We start from the raw sequence: 17,920 nt of genomic DNA on the forward strand, positions 1-17,920 counted from the left end.
CCTTCCTAACAAGTATTTCCTCGAGCTTACCAATCTGTTTCACACCGTCCTCTCCAACAATATGGCCCCTCTCATTTGTAAATACAGAAGAAAAGTACTCGTTCAAGACCTCTCCTATCTCTTCAGACTCAATACACAATCTCCCGCTACTGTCCTTGATCGGACCTACCCTCGCTCTAGTCATTCTCATATTTCTCACATGAAATATCCACTTGGGTGACAACTTTCAGAGATCTATGGACATGAACTCCGAGATCTCCCTGCTCCTCCACATTCTTCAGAACCCTGCCGTTAACCATGTAATCCGCATTCAAATTTGTCCTACCAAAATGAATCACCTCACACTTATCAGGGTTAAACTCCATCTGCCACTTTTCAGCCCAGCTCTGCATCCTATCAATGACTCTTTGCAGCCTACAACAGCCCTCCACATTATCCACTACTCCACCAATCTTGGTGTCATCAGCAAATTTACTAACCCAACCTTGAACTCCATCAGCCAAGTCATTGATAAAAATCACAAATAGCAGAGGGCCCAGCACTGATCCCTGTGGTACACCGCTTGTGACTGAGCTCCAGGATGAAAATTTACCATCTACCACCACCCTCTGTCATCCATGTGATAGCCAGTTACTGATCCAATCAGCCAAATATCACTCTATGACATGCCTCCTTACTTTCTGCATGAGCCGACCATGGGGCACCTTATCAAACGCCTTACTAAAATCCATCTATACGACATCAACTGCTCTACCTTCATCTATGTACTTAGTTACCTCCTCAAAGAATACAATGAAACTTGTGATGCAGGACTTACTCCTCACAAATCCGTGCTGACTCTCCTGGATTAAGCTTTAGCTATCAAAATGATCATAAATTCTATCCCTCAGGACCCTTTTCAATAATTTACCGATGACCGAAGTGAGACTAACCGGCCTATAACTCCCAGTGTTATTTAAACCTATTCCCTTTCTTGAACAAGGGGACAACATTCGCCTCTCACCAGTCTTCTGGCACTATTCCTTTACAGTGAGGACATAAAAATCAAAGCCAAAGGCTCTGCAATCGCATCCCTCGCCTCCCAATGAATCCTAGGATATATCCCATCAGGCCCAGGGGACTTATCTATCCTCAGTCTTCTCAAAATTTCTAACACATCTTCCTTCCGAATATCTATCTCCTCCAGCCTACCAGCCTGTATCGCACTATCCTCCTCAACAACATGGCCCCTCTCCTTTGTGAACACTGAAGAAAAGTATTCATTTAGGGCCTCTGCTATATCTTCAGACTCCATGCACACGTTCGCACTCCTGTCCTTGACCGGCCCTAACTTCATCTTCGTCGTTCTTTTAATCCTCACACAAGTGTAAAAAGCTTGATGGGCTGAATAGCCTCTTACGTCATGCATAATTCCATAAATCTGTGATTCTATACGTTGTTCCACCTCTGGGGAAATACTGCAAATCGGTGAATTATTCCTACAGAGGGTCAACACGGACATGACTGATCTCATGACCATCTTAGTTTGTTCAGGAATTCCTTGATGCTATTATTAATATCAGAAAATCGCCATTTTCACAGCATGTGCTATGTCCAGAAATTGGCAGTGAAACCACAGTTGAGAGCATTAAATGAAGTAGGCATGGTCTCTATCATTGCTGTACTGGCCCCTGCCTCTGTTCATATTAAACTAGATCTGCTTTACGTTTGTGTTACAGTCGGCCATGTGGCTGATCATAATAAGACCATAAGACCAAAAGACATAGGAGTGGAAGTAAGGCCATTCGGCCCATCGAGTCCACTCCACCATTCAATCATGGCTGATTTCAACTCCATTTACCCGCTCTCTCTCCATAGCCCTTAATTCCTCGAGAAATCAAGAATTAATCAACTTCTGTCTTAAAGACACTCAACGTCCCGGCCTCCACCGCCCTCTGTGGCAATGAATTCCACAGACCCACCACTCTCTGGCTGAAGAAATTTCTCCTCATCTCTGTTCTAAAGTGACTCCCTTTTGTTCTAAGGCTGTACCCCCGGGTCCTAGTCTCCCCTGCTAATGGAAACAACTTCCATACATCCACCCTATCTAAGCCATTCATTATCTTGTAAGTTTCTATGAGATCTCCCCTCAACCTCCTAAACTCCAATGAATATAATCCCAGGATCCTCAGACTTTCATCGTATGTTAGGCCTACCATTCCTGGGATCATCCGTGTGAATCTCCGCTGGACCCGCTCCAGTGCCAGTATGTCCTTCCTGAGGTGTGGGGCCCAAAATTGCTCACAGCATTCTAAATGGGGCCTAACTAATGCTTTATAAAGCTTCAGAAGTACATCCCTGCTTTTATATTCCAAGCCTCTTGAGATTATCATAGATTAACATAGATTATCATAGAATTTACAGTGCAGAAAGAGGCCATTTGGCCAAGCGAGTCTGCACCGGATCTTGGAAAGAGCACCCCACCCAAGGTCAAAACCTCCACCCTATCCCCATAACCCAGTAAGTACCCCCACCCAACACTAAGGGCAATTTTGGACACTAAGGGAAATTTATCATATCCAATCCACCTAACCTGCACATCTTTGGACTGTGGGAGGAACCCGGAGGAAACCCACGCACACACGGGGAGGATGTGCAGACTCCGCACAGACAGTGACTCAAGCCGGAATCGAACCTGGGACCCTGGAGCTGTGAAGCAATTGTGCTATCCACAATGCTACCGTGCTGCCCACGGCAGATGAATGACAACATTGCATTTGCTTTCTTAATTACGGACTCAACCTGCAAGTTTACCTTTAGAGAATCCTGGACTAGGACTCCCAAGTCCCTTTGCACTTCAGCATTATGAATTTTGTCACCGTTTAGAAAATAGTCCACGCCTCTATTCTTTTTTCCAAAGTGCAAGACCTCGCACTTGCCCACGTTGAATTTTATCAGCCATTTCTTGGACCACTCTCCTCAACTGTCTAAATCTTTCTGAAGCCTCCCCACCTCCTCCATACTACCTGCCCCTCCACCTATCTTCGTATCATCGGCAAACTTAGCCAGAATGCCCTCAGTCCCGTTATTTAGATCGCTAATATATAAAGAGAACAGCTGTGGTCCCAACACTGAACCCTGCGGGACACCACTCGTCACCGGTTGCCATTCCGAAAAAGAAACTTTTATCCCAACTCTCTGCCTTCTGCCTGGCAGCCAATCGTCAATCCATGTTAGTACCTTGCCTCGAATACCATGGGCCCTTACTTTACTCAGCAGTCTCCCGTGAGGCACCTTATCAAAGGCCTTTTGGAAGTCAAGATAGATAACATCCATTGGCTCTCCTTGGTCTAACCTATTTGTTATCTCTTCAAAGAACTCTAACAGGCTTGTCAGACACGACCTCCCCTTACTAAATCCATGCTGACTTGTCCTAATCCGACCCTGCACTGCCAAGAATTTAGAAATCTCATCCTTAACAATGGATTCTAGAATTTTGCCAACAACCGAGGTCAGGCTAATTGACCTATAATTTTCCATCTTTTTCCTTGTTCCCTTCTTGAACAGTGGGGTTACAACAGCGATTTTCCAATCCTCTGGTACTTTCCCTGACTCCAGTGACTGTTGAAACATCATCACCAACGCCTTCACTATTTCTTCAGCTATCTCCTTTAGAACTCTAGGATGTAGCCCATCTGGGCCCGGAGATTTGTCAATTTTTAGACCTCTTAGTTTCTCTAGCACTTTCTCCTTTGTGATGGCTACCATATTCAACTCTGTCCCCTGACTCTCCGGAATTGTTGGGATATTACTCATGTCTTCTACTGTGAAGACTTATTCAGTTCCTCGGCTATTTCCATGTCTCCCATCACAAAATTACCAGCTTCATTTTGGAGCGGCCCAATGTCAACTTTTGCCTCCCGTTTGTTTTTAATGTATTTAAAGAAACTTTTACTATCATTCCTAATGTTACTGGCTAGCCTACCTTCAAATTTGATCCTCTCTTTCCTTATCTCTCTCTTTGTTATCTTCTGTTTGTTTTTGTAGTCTTCCCAATCTTCTGACTTCCCACTACTCTTTGCCAGATTATAGGCTTTCTCTTTTGCTTTGATGCATTCCCTCACTTCCTTTGTCAGCCATGGCTGCCTAATCCCCCCTCTGATAACCTTTCTTTTCTTTGGGATGAACCTCTGTACTGTGTCCTCAATTACACCCAGAAACTCCTGCCATTGCTGTTCTACTGTCTTTCTCACTAGGCTCTGCTCCCAGTCGATTTTCGTCAGTACCTCCCTCATGCCCCTGTAGCTACCTTTATTTAACTGTAACACCTAATCATCTGATTCTACCTTCTTTATTTCAAATTGGAGATTGAATTCGACCATATTATGATCACTGCCTCCTAAGTGCTCCCATTCTTTAAGATCTTTATCAAGTCTGGCTCATTACATAACACTAAGTCCAGAATGGCCTGTTCCCTCGTGGGCTCCATCACAAGCTGTTCCAAAAAGCCCTCCTGTAAACATTCAAAGAATTCCCTTTCCTTTGGTCCACTGGCAGTATTATTTACCCAGTCCACCTGCATATTAAAGTCCCCCATGATCACTGTGACCTTGCCTTTCAGACATGCACTTTCTATTTCGTGGTGCATCTTGTGCGCCTGGTCCTGACCACTGTTAGGAGGCCTGTACATAACTCCCATTATGGTTTTTTTGCCTTTGTGGTTCCTCAACTCTACCCACACAATCGCCACATCATCCGACCCCATGTCGTTTAGTGCTATTGATTTAATTTCATTCCTAATTAACAAGGCAACCCCGCCCCCTCTGCCCACCTCTCTGTCTTTTCGATAGGTTGTGAATCCCTGGATGTTTAAATGCCAGTCATGAACCCCCTGCAACCATGTCTCTGTGATGCCTACCACATCATACCCGCCAGTCACAATCTGGGCCACAAGCTCATCTACCTTGTTCCGTACACTGCGTGCATTTAAATATAGGCACCTCTAATTCTCAAGTGACCGTCCCTTTTTGTTTTCTTAGTGCGGTGGACCTTGGTTTACTGAGCCTTTCCATACACTGTGTCATACTTTGTGGGATGGGGACTATTGTAACCTCTCCTGAGTTCTGTCTTTTCGTGCTTTTTTGTATTCCTAAGCAGCTACGCTTCCCACTGATTACTTCACCTCTTGGTTCCCTGACTTTCCCTTCCCCCCCCCCCCCCAATCTTTAGTTTAAAGTCCTATTGACCACCCTATTTACTCTTTTCGCCAGAACACTGGTCCCAGCTCAATTCAGGTGGAGACCATCCCAACGGTATAGGTCCCCCCTGTCCCAAAACTGATGCCAGTGTCCCATGAAAAGGAACCCCTCATTCCCACACAACTCTTTCAGCCACGTATTAACTTCCCTTATTCTTGCCTCCCTATGCCAATTTGCACGTGGCTCGGGCAGTAATCCGGAGATTATGACCCTTGAGGACCTGTTTTTTAATTTGAATCCTAGCTCTTTATAATCTCTAAACAGGTCCTCTTTCCTAGACTTGCCTATGTTGTTGGTACCAACATGTACCACAACAACTGGATCCTCCCCCTCCCTCTCCAGTGTCCTTTCAAGCCGATCAGAGATGTCCCGCACCCTAGCACCGGGCAGGCAACATACCATGCGGGACTCTTTATCCTGCTCACAAAGGATACTATTTATCCCCCTGATAATAGAATCCCCTACAACTACAACTCTCCTCCAGAATTTATTGGTTGGGGGGGGGGGGGTCTTCCCAGAAGTCCGCGGGTCGAAAAAAAATAAAACAGAAAATAAGTGGTTTTTTTTGAAAGGAGAAACTTACCTCCCAGAAATCACTTGCGCACTGCTCCCGCTGAAATTGACTAGCCTGCTCCTGTGAAGGTCTCCCAGAAATCACTTACGCACCGCTCCCGCTGAAATTGACGAGCCTGCTCCTGTGAAGGTCTCCCAGAAATCACTTGCGCACTGCTCCCGCTGAAATCGACTGGCCTGCTCATGTGAAGGTAAGTGTTTTTCAAGGAGAAACTTACCTCCCAGAAATCACTTGCGCACTGCTCCCGCTGAAATTGACTAGCCTCCTCCTGTGAAGGTCTCCCAGAAATCACTTGCGCACCGCTCCCGCTGAAATTGACGTGTCACGTCTCAACTGTTTCTTTTTTTTCTTTATTCGTTCATGGGATGTGTGCGTCGTTAGGAGGGCCAACATGTGTTGAGTCACATTTTGGCCAGACCAGATAAGGACGATAGATTTCCTTTCATAAAGGGCATGAGTGAACCAGATGTTTTCTAAACGGTCACTGGTTTCATGGTTATCATTCGTTCCAGATTTTACTTCAATTCAAGTTCGACCATTTGTCCTGTTGGGATTCGAGGTTCCCAGAACATTACTCTGGGTTTGCTTAATTACTAATCCAGTGACAATACCACTACGCCACCACCTCACAGCCCAATCTTTTTGGTATATATACTTGACCGAGGTACTCTTTATATGCTATGAGGCACTCTGAGTCATGACTTCACTGAACCATATCCCCGCTAATATGACAAATATCATGGCTCAATAGATACGACACCATGCCAGCATGGTGGCATGGTTAGCACCGCTGCATCACGCGCCAGGGGCCTGAGTTTAATTTCAGCCTTGCGTCACGAGTTTAATTTCAGCCTTGGGTCACTGTCTGTGTGAGTTTTCAGATTATTACTCTGTCTGCGTGGGTTTCCTCTGGATGCTCACGTGTCCTCCAACAGTCCAACTATGTGCAGGTTTAGTGGATTGGCCACTTAGTATCCAAAAGGATGTGTAGGTTAGATGAAGGAGTTCATGGTATTGGGTGGGGGAGTAAGCTTGGTACTCTTTGAGAAGATTGGTGCAGACTCGGTGGGCTGAATGGGATCCTTTTGCACTGTAGGGGTTTTATGATTCTATGATTCCCTGTCTCTCTCTCTGCACTAAACTAGAACATGTTCCTGATTGCTTTACATGGGGCTTTGTCTCGCTCATTACTCCACTCCTTGTTGCCACCTTTATATGGAATTTTGAGGATGCCTCAGTCCATGTTCCATCAGTCCATGTCTCTGTCTATATAACACAATACCCTGTCTCTATTATTAATATTGATAGTGCGATTCGTGATCCATACGGAATTTGGGACTTTACCAGCAGAGGCTTAAAGTCCAAAAACAAGAAGATTAGTTAAACACTGATTCCATCTTTGAATATTTGCTTCCAACCCCTGGCTCTGCTCTTTACGATACGTGTGAAGGTGTTCAATTTTTTTTAAAAGTGTTTTTTATTGGGTTTTTGAACAAAGTATATTTGCCGTTATGTAGACAGGATATGATATATATATATATATTTTTGTGCATATATATATATAGAAGAAGAGAAGGGCACACACACACAAATCACAAAGGGATCGCCGGGCGATCAGGGAGGCAAAGGCAAGGGCGTCTGCCTCCTTCCCAGGGATAGATCTGGCTGGTCTGAAATCCCGAACACCGCCACATTCGGGCATGGCTCCACCCTCACCCCCAGCACTTTGGACATTGCCTCGAAGAAGGCTGTCCAGTATTCCACAAGTCTGGGGCAAGACAGAACATGTGGGCGTGGTTGGCCGCACCTCCTTGGCACCGTTCACATCGATTCTCCACCTCCGGGAAGAACTTACCCATGCGAGTTCTTGTTAAGTGGGCTCTATGTACCACTTTTAGTTGCGTCAGGCTGAGCCTTGCACACGTGGAGGTGGAATTAACCACATGCAGTGCTTCACTCCATAGTCCCCACCCTATTTTGATCCCCATGTCCTCCTCCCATTTCATTTTTGTTGCGACAAGTACGGTGTCGGCCCCTTCTAGCAGTCGGTCATACATGTCGCTAGTTTCCTTTCTCTAGTATGCTTGCGTCCAGCAACTCTTCCAGTAATGTCTGTCATGGCGGTTGTGGGTATGTCCTTGTCTCCTTTCGTAGGAGGTTTTTGACTTCTAGGTACCTTCGCTCGTTCCCCCTGGCTAGCTGGAATTTCTCTGTCAGTTCGTCCAGCGTTGCGATCCTGCCGTCCGTGTATCAGTCCCAGACTGTCAGTGTCCCTAAGTCCTGTCCCCACCTTTTGAAGGTGGCGTCAGTCAGCGCTGATGTGAACCTATGGTTGTTGCAGATGGGAGCTTTGTCCGACATTCTGGTCAGGCCAAATTGCTGCCGGAGTTGGTTCCAGGACTGGAGGGTGGCTGTCACCACCGGGCTGCTGGAATGTATTTTGGGTGGGGATGGGAGTGCTGCCATGGCGAGGGCTCGGAGGGAGGTCCCCCTGCAGGAGGCCTCCTCCGCGCACACCCATTCGGCTTCTGGCTCCTTGATCCATCCTCTTATTCGCTCGGCCGTCGCCGCCCACTGATAGAATTGCAGGTTTGGGAGGGCTAGCGCCCCCCCCCCCCCCGAGGGCTAGCCCCCCCCCTCCCCAACCCAGGATTTTGTTTTTTGTAAGACTTTCATTGGGATCCTAGCATTAACCCCCCCCCCCCCCCATACGAACGCCATGATTAGTTTGTCTACTGCTTTGAAAAAGGCCTTGGGGATGTAGATCGGGATGGATCTGAATAGGAAGAGGTGCCTGGGCAGCACGTTCATTTTGATCGTCTGGACTCTCCCCGGGAGGGAGAGTGTGAGTGTGTTCCATCTTTGCAGGTCCTTTTTTACTACCTCTGTCAGACTGGTGAGGTTCCATTTGTGGATCCCTTTCCAGTCATGGGCTATTTGGATCCCCATGTAGCGGAATGTGTGTCGGGCGTGTTTAAACGGCAGCCCCGTTAGTGCTGCCCACCTACTTGTGGGTGTACCGGGAAGATCTCGCTTTTGCTCATAAGAACTAGGAGCAGGAGTAGGCCATCTGGCCCCTCGAGCCTGCTCCGCCATTCAATGAGATCATGGCTGATCTTTTGTGGACTCAGCTCCACTTTCCGGCCCGAACACCATAACCCTTAATCCCTTTATTCTTCAAAAAACTATCTATCTTTATCTTAAAAATATTTAATGAAGGAGCCTCTACTGCTTCACTGGGCAAGGAATTCCATAGATTCACAACCCTTTGGGTGAAGAAGTTCCTCCTAAACTCAGTCCTAAATCTACTTTGCCTTATTTTGAGGCTATGCCCCCTAGTTCTGCTTTCACCCGCCAGTGGAAACAACCTGCCCGCATCTACCCTATCTATTCCCTTCATAATCTTATATGTTTCTATAAGATCCCCCCCTCATCCTTCTAAATTCCAACGAGTACAGTCCCAGTCTACTCAACCTCTCCTCGTAATCCAACCCCTTCAGCTCTGGGATTAACCTAGTGAATCTCCTCTGCACACCCTCCAGTGCCAGTACGTCCTTTCTCAAGTAAGGAGACCAAAACTGAACACAATACTCTAGGTGTGGCCTCACTAACACCTTATACAATTGCAGCATAACCTCCCTAGTCTTAAACTCCATCCCTCTAGCAATGAAGGACACAATTCCATTTGCCTTCTGAATCACCTGTTGCAGCTGAAAACCAACTTTCTGCGACTCATGCACTAGCACACCCATATCTCTCTGCACAGCAGCATGTTTTAATTTTTTATCATTTAAATAATAATCCCTTTTGCCGTTATTTTTACCAAAATGGATAACCTCACATTTGTCAACATTGTATTCCATCTGCCATACCCTAGCCCATTCACTTAGCCTGTCCAAATCGCTCTGCAGACTTCCAGTATCCTCTGCACTTTTTGCTTTACCACTTATCTTAGTGTCGTCTGCAAATGTGGACACATTGCCCTTGGTCCCCAACTCCAAATCATCTATGTAAATTGTGAACAGTTGTGGGCCCAACACTGATCCCTGAGGGACACCACTAGCTACTGATTGCCAACCAGAGAAACACCCATTAATCCCCACTCTTTGCTTTCTATTAATTAACCAATCCTCTATCCATGCTCCTACTTTCCCCTTAATGCCATGCATCTTTATCTTATGCAACAACCTTTTGTGTGGCACCTTGTCAAAGGCTTTCTGGAAATCCAGATATACCACATCCATTGGCTCCCTGTTATCTACCGCACTGTTAATGTCCTCAAAAAATTCCACTAAATTAGTTAGGCACGACCTGCCCTTTATGAACCCATGCTGCGTCTGTCCAATGGGACAATTTCCATCCAGATGCCTCGCTATTTCTTCCTTGATGATAGATTCCAGCATCTTCCCTACTACCGAAGTTAAGCTCACTGGCCTATAATTACCCACTTCCTGCCTAACTCCTCTTTTAAACAGTGGTGTCACGTTTGCTAATTTCCAATCCGCCGGGACCACCCCAGAGTCTAGTGAATTACCTCCTTGGTGATATCAATCCTCTCAAGGTCCTCACCTGTCATAGCCTCATTTCCATCAGTCATTGGCATGTTATTTGTGTCTTCCACTGTGAAGACCGACCCAAAAAACCTGTTCAGTTCCTCAGCCATTTCCTCATCTCCCATTATTAAATCTCCCTTCTCATCCTCTAAAGGACCAATATTTACCTTAGCCACTCTTTTTTGTTTTATGTATTTGTAGAAACTTTTACTATCTGTTTTTATATTCTGAGCAAGTTTACTCTCAGAATCTATCTTACTCTTCTTTATAGCTTTTTTAGTAGCTTTCTGTTGCCCCCTAAAGATTTCCCAGTCCTCTAGTCTCCCACTGATCTTTGCTACTTTGTATATTTTTTCCTTCAATTTGATACTCTCCCTTATTTCCTTAGATATCCACGGTCGATTTTCCCTCTTTTTACCGTCCTTCCTTTTTGTTGGTATAAACCTTTGCTGGGCACTGTGAAAAATCACTTGGAAGGTTCTCCACTGTTCCTCAACTGTTTCACCATAATGTCTTTGCTCCCAGTCTACCTCAGCTAGTTCTTCTCTCATCCCATTGTAATCTCCTTTGTTTAAGCACAAAACACTAGTGCTTGATTATACCTTCTCACCCGCCATCTGTATTTTAAATTCCACCATGTTGTGATTGCTCCTTCCGAGAGGATCCCTAACTATGAGATCCTGAATCAATCCTGTCTCATTACACACAACCAGATCGAGGACCGCTTGTTCCCTCGTAGGTTCCATTACATACTGTTCGAGGAAACTATTGCGGATACATTCTATAAACTCCTCCTCAAGGCTGCCTTGACCGACCTGGTTAAACCAATCATCATGTAGATTAAAATCCCCCATGATAACTGCTGTACCATTTCTACATGCATCTGTTATTTCTTTGTTTATTGCCTACCCCACCATAATGTTACTATTTGGTGGCCTATAGATTACTCCTATCAGTGACTTTTTCGCCTTACTATTCCTGATTTCCACCCAAATGGATTCAACCTTATCCTCCATAGCACCGATGTCATCCCTTACTGTTGCCCGGATGTCATCCTTAAATAACAGAGCTACACCACCTCCCTTACCATCCACTCTGTCCTTCCGAAAAGTTTGATACCCTCGGATATTTAACTCCCAGTCGTGACCATCCTTTAACCATGTTTCAGTAATGGCCACTAAATCACAGTCATTCACGATGATTTGCGCCATCAACTCATTTACCTTATTCCGAATACTACGAGCATTCAGGTAAAGTACACTTATGTTGGCTTTTGTACCTCTGTTCTGAATCTTAACACCTCGATCAGTAACCTCTCCTAAGTTATATTTCCTCTTAACCTTTCTCCTAATTTTCCTTGTCGTCGAACCCACATCTTCCTGTAACAACCTGCCGCACCGCTTACCATTAATGTTTTCACTTCCTGTTTTATTTCTTTTAGTATTCCTGGTCCTATTCACTGAGCTCCCCCTCAGTCACTGTACCTTGTACTGTCGCCCTTTTTGATTTTTGACTATGGCTTCTCTGCCTTACACTTTCCCCCTTACTGCCTTTTATTTCTGTCCCTGTTTTACTACCTTCCAACTTCCTGCATCGGTTCCCATCCCCCTGCCACATTAGGACATCGGTTCCAGTCCTGCTCAGGTGCAGACCGTCCGGTTTGTACTGGTCCCACCTCCCCCAAAATCGGTTCCAATTTCCCAGGAATTTGAATCCCTCCCTCTTGCACCATCTCTCGGGCCACGCATTCATCCTCTCTATCCTGACATTCCTACTCTGACTAGCTCGTGGCACTGGTAGCAATCCTGAGATTACTACCTTTGAGGTCTCAACTCATGTTGAGTTTGTAGCCCGAGAAGGCGCCAAACTCTTTCAGGAGTGCGATGATTCCATCCATGCTGCTTTGTGGGTCCAAAATGTAGAGGAGCATAGAGTGAAACTCTGTGCTCTCTGCCTCCCCTTTGGATCCCCCTCCAGCTTTTTGCTGCTCTGAGCGCAATTGCTAGTGGCTCGACCGCAAAAGCGAAAAGCAGCCGCGACAGTGGGCATCGTTGTCTGTTGCCCCTGTGCAGCTGGAAGTATCGGGAGTTGGTATTGTTTGTCCATACGCTCGCCATGGGAGTGTTGTATAGGACATTTACCCAGGAGGTGAATCCCATTCCAAGCCAGAACCACTCCAGTACCTCTATGATGTATTTCCATTCGACTCTGTCGAAGGCCTTTTCTGCATCTAGGAAGACGATCACCTCTGGTGTTCTCTCCCCGGGTGGGGTCATTACCACGTTCAGCAGGTGCCTAATGTTCGAAGTTAGCTGTCTACCTTTGACAAATCCCATCCAGACCTCTGTGACGACCTCTGGCACGCAGTCTTCTAGCCTTTTGGCGAGAATCTTGGCCAGTATTTTGGCATCTGCGTTCAGAAGTGAGATGGGTCTGTATGACCGACATTCCGTTGGGTCTTTATCTTTCTTAGGTATCAGCGAGATTGAGACCTGTGCTATCGTGGGTGGCAGTGTGCCCTTTGCCAGCGAGTCTGTGAAAATCTCCCGCAGGTGCGGGGCCAGTGCTGTTGCAAATTCTTTGTAGAAGTCTGCCGGGAGCCCGCCTGGTTCCGGCGCCTTCCCTGCCTACATGGAGCTAATGCTGTCCATGATCTCTCCCAGTGCTAGTGGTGCTTCCAGGCCCCATTTTCTGCCCTCCCCCACGACCTGTATGTCCAGTCCATCAAGGAACCGTTTCATCCCGGACTCCCCCATTGGGGGCTCTGAGCTGTACAGCCCTTGGTAAAAGGCCCTGAAGGCTTTGTTGATCTTTTCTGTGTTCTGTTTCTGATGTGCCTCTAGTACCCCTGATTTGTGCAATTTCTCTCGTGGCTGCCTGCTTTCTCAGCTGGTGTGTCAGCAGGCGGCTGGCTTTGTTTCCATGTTCGCATAGGGTCACACGCGCCTGGCGGAGTTGATGCACTGCTTTCCTGGCGGAGAGCAGATCAAAGTTCCTTTGTAACTCTTTCCTCTCCGCCAGGAGCTCTACGGTCGGTGTCTCAGGGTATATACGGTCTACCTCCAGTATAGAACATAGAACATAGAACATTACAGCTCAGTACAGGCCCTTCGGCCCTCGATGTTGCGCCGACCTGTGAAACCACTCTAAAACCCATCTACACTATTCCCTTATCGTCCATATGTCTATCCAATGACCATTTGAATGCCCTTAGTGTTGGCGAGTCCACTACTGTTGCAGGCAGGGCATTCCACGCACTTACTACTCTCTCAGTAAAGAACCTACCTCTGACATCTGTCCTATGTCTATCTCCCCTCAATTTAAAGCTATGTCCCCTCGTGCTAGACATCACCATCTGAGGAAAAGGGCTCTCACTGTCCACCCTATCCAATCCTCTGATGATCTTGTATGCCTCAATGAAGCCACCTCTTAACCTTTTTCTCTCCAACTAAAACAGCCTTAAGTCCCACAGCCTTTGGTCATAAGATCTTTCCTCCATACAAGGCAACATTCTGGTAAATCTCCTTTGTAACATTTCCACATGCTTCCTATCATGCAGCGACCAGAATTGCACGTAATACTCCAAATGCGGCCGCACCAGAGTTTTGTACAGCTGCAACATGACCTCATGGCTCCTAAACTCAATCCCTCTACCAATAAAAGCGAACACACCGTACGCCTTCTTAACAAACTCCTCAACCTGGGTGGCAACTTTCAGGGATCTATGTACATGGACACCGAGATCTCTCTGCTCATCCACACTGCCAACAATCTTACCATTAGCCCAGTACTCAGTCTTCCTGTTATTCCTTCCAAAATGAATCAGCTCACACTTTTCTGCATTAAACTCCATTTGCCACATCTAAGCCCAGCGCTGCAGCTTATCTATGTCCCTCTGTAACTTGTAACATCCTTCCGCACTGTCCACAACTCCACCAACTTTAGTGTCATCTGCAAATTTACCCACCCATCCTTCTATGCCCTCCTGCAGGTCACTTATATACATGACAAACAGCAGTGGCCCCAAAATAGATCCTTGTGGTACACCACTAGTAACTGGACTCTAGTCTGAACATTTCCCATCAACCACCACCCTTTGCCTTCTTCCAGCTAGCCAATTTCTGACCCAAACTGCTAAATCACCCTGAATCCCATGCCTCCGTATTTTCTGCAGTAGCCTACCGCGGGGAACCTTATCAAACGCTTTACTGAAATGCTCATACACCACATCAATTGCTTTACCCTCATCCACCTGTCTGGTCACCTTCTCAAAGAACTCAATAAGGTTTGTGAGGCACGACCTACCCTTCACAAAACCGTGTTGACTATCTCTAATCAAATTATTCCTTTCCAGATGATTATACATCCTATCTCTTATAAACCATTCCAAGATTTTGCCCACAACAGAAGTAAGGCTCACTGGTCTATAGTTACTGGGGTTGTCTCTACTCCCCTCCTTGAACAAGGGGACAACATTTGCTATCCTCCAGTCTTCTGGCACTATTCCTGCAGAAAAAGATGACTTAAAGATCAAAGCTAAAGGCTCAGCAATCTCCTCCCTAGCTTCCCAGAGAATCCTAGGATAAATCCCATCCTATTTTACACTTTCTAGAATTGTTAGCACCTCCTCCTTATGAACCTCAAGCCCTTCTAGTCTAGTAGCCTGAATCTCAGTATTCCCCTTGACAACATTGTCTTTTTCCTGTGCGAATACTAACGAAAAATATTCATTTAGCACCTCTCCTATCTCCGCGGACTCCGCGCACAACTTGCCACAACTGTCCTTGACTGGCCCTACTCTTACACTAGTCATTCTTTTATTCCTCACATATCTATAGAAAGATTTAGGGTTATCCTTGATCCTACCTGCCAAAGACATCTCATGTCCCCTCCTCGCTCTTCTTAGCTCTCTCTTTAAGTCCTTCCTAGCTAACTTGTAACTCTTGAGCGCCCTAACTTAACCTTCATATCTCATCTTTACATAAGCCTCCTTCTTCCTCTTGTCAAGTGTTTCGACTGCTTTAGTAAACCACAATTCCCTCGCTCGACCACTTCCTCCCTGCCTGACAGGTACATACCTATCAAGGACACGCAGTAGCTGTTTATTGAACAAGTTCCACATTTCCATGGTGCCCATCCCCTGCAGATTTCCTCTCCATCCGATGCATCCTAAGTCTTGCCTCATCGCATCAAAATTGCCTTCCCCCAGATATAACTCTTGCCATGCGGTATATACCTATCCCTTTCCATCACTAAGGTAAACGTAATCGAATTTTGGTCACTATCCCCAAAGTGCTCACCTTCCTCCAAATCTAACACCTGTCCTGGTTCATTACCCAGTACCAAATCCAATATAGCCTCGTCCCTCGTTGGCCTATCTACATAATGTGTCAGGAAACCCTCCTGCACACACTGGACAAAAACGGATCCATCTAAAGTACTCGAACTATAGCGTTTCCAGTCAATATTTGGAAAGTTAAAGTCCCCCATAACAACTAACCTGTTGCTTTCGCTCCGATCCAGAATCAACTTTGCAATCCTTCCTCTACATCTCTGGAACTTTTCGGAGGCCTACAGAAAACCCCTAACAGGGTGACCTCTCCTTTCCTGTTTCTAACCTCAGCCCATACTGCCTCAGTAGACGAGTCCTCATCAAACGTCGTTTCTGCCACCTCAGTACTGTCCTTGACTAACAATACCACCCCTTCCCCTCTTTTACCACCTTCTCTGGGCTTACTGAAATATCTAAACCCTGGCACCTGTAACAACCATTCCTGTCCCTGCTCTATCCATATCTCCGAAATGGCCACAACATGGAAGTCCCAGGTACCAACCCATGCTGCAAGTTCACCCACCTTATTCCGCATGCACCTGGCATTGAAGAAGACACACTTTAAACCACCTTCCTGCCTGCCGGTACACTCCTGCAACTTTGAAACCTTACTCATGACCTCACTACTCTCAACCTCCTGTAGACTGGAACTACAATTCAGGTTCTCAAGCCCCTGCTTAACTAGTTTAAACCCTTCCGAAGAGCATTAGCAAATTTCACCCCCCCCCCCCGAGGATATTGGTACCCCTCTGGTCCAGGTGTAGACCATCCAGTTTGTAGAGGTCCCACCGACCCCAGAATGAGCCACAATTATTCAAAAATATGACACCCTCCCTCCTGCACCATCTCTGTAGCCACGTGTTCAACTCCTCTGTCTCCCTATTGATCGTCTCGCTAGCACGTGACACGGGTAAGAACCCAGAGATAATAACTGTTTGTCCTAGACCTAAGTTTCCTCCTTAGTTCCCTGAATTCCTGCATTAAATCCCTATCCCTTTTCCTACCTATGTCGTTGGTACCTATGTGGACCACGACTTGGGGCTGCTCCCCCCCCCCCGCCCCGCTTAAGGATGCAGAAAACATGATCCGAGACATCATGCACCCTGGCACCTGGGAGACAACACACCAACGGCGAGTCTCTCTCGTTCCCACAGAATCTCCTATCTATCCCCCTAACTATGGAGTCTCCAATGACTAATGCTCTCCTCCTCTACCCACTTCCGTTCTGAGCAACAGGGACAGACTCTGTGCCAGAGACCTGTACTCCATGGCTTACCCCTGGTAAGTCGTCGTCCCCAAAAGTATCCAAAGCGGTATACTTGTTACTAAGGGGAACGACCACAGGGGATCCCTGTACTCACTGCTGCCTCCCAGCCCCTCTCACCGTCACCTATCTATCTTTATTCTTCGGTGTAACTACATCCCTGAAGCTTCTACCTATGACCACCTCTGCCTCCCGAATAATCCGAAGTTCATTCAGCTCCAGTTGCAGTTCCCTAACACGGTTGCTGAGGAGCTGGAGATGGGTGCACTTCCCACAGATGAAATCAGCAGGGACACTGACGGCGTCCCTCAGTATGGAGTCGACCAGCTGCTGGCTAGCCTCCCTTTCCTCCCTATCTTTTCGCGCTTTGAAAGTGATGATTTCCCCTCTTAGTACGGCCTTTAGCGCTTCCCAGAACGTGGAAAGTGAGACCTCCGTGTTCTGGTTGTTCTCAGTGTACTCTGCTATGGCCTGCGACAAAGTTTTGGTAAAGGGCTTGTCAGCTAGTAGGGCAACGTCGAACCTCCATGTACGGCGTTGGGCCCTGCCCGTCTCCAGCTCACGTCCATGTAGCGTGGAGCATGGTCTGATATCACAATTGTGGGGTATTCCACTTTGTCTATCCCCGGAAACACCGTTTTCCCTACCAAAAAAAGTCAATTCTGGTGTATTCGTTGTGTACTGGGAAGAAGGAAAACTCCTTCTCCCCTGGGTGGGTGAACCTCCAGGGGTCCACCGCTCCTACCTGTTCCATAAAGTAACCGAGTTCCCTTGCCATGCTTGACGTTTTCCCCGTTTTGTGGTTTGTGTTGTCAGTCTTTGGATCCTGGACACAGTTGAAGTCCCGCCCATGAGTAGCCGGTGCGTCGCTATGTCAGGGACATCTGCCATAATCTTCTTGATGAAGCTCGTGACGTTCCAGTTGGACGCGTACACGCTAACTAGTACATCCCGGACCAT

At 46.7% G+C, this 17,920-nt stretch overlaps 1 pseudogene; it reads right to left on the reverse strand.

Moving 5' to 3' along the window:
• The window catches only part of LOC140418090 (putative divalent cation/proton antiporter TMEM165), a 72,721-nt pseudogene extending 54,801 nt beyond the window's left edge, over positions 1-17,920 (reverse strand).

This window comes from Scyliorhinus torazame, chromosome 5 (assembly GCF_047496885.1).
Source record: "Scyliorhinus torazame isolate Kashiwa2021f chromosome 5, sScyTor2.1, whole genome shotgun sequence".
Taxonomy (NCBI): Eukaryota; Metazoa; Chordata; class Chondrichthyes; order Carcharhiniformes; family Scyliorhinidae; genus Scyliorhinus; species Scyliorhinus torazame.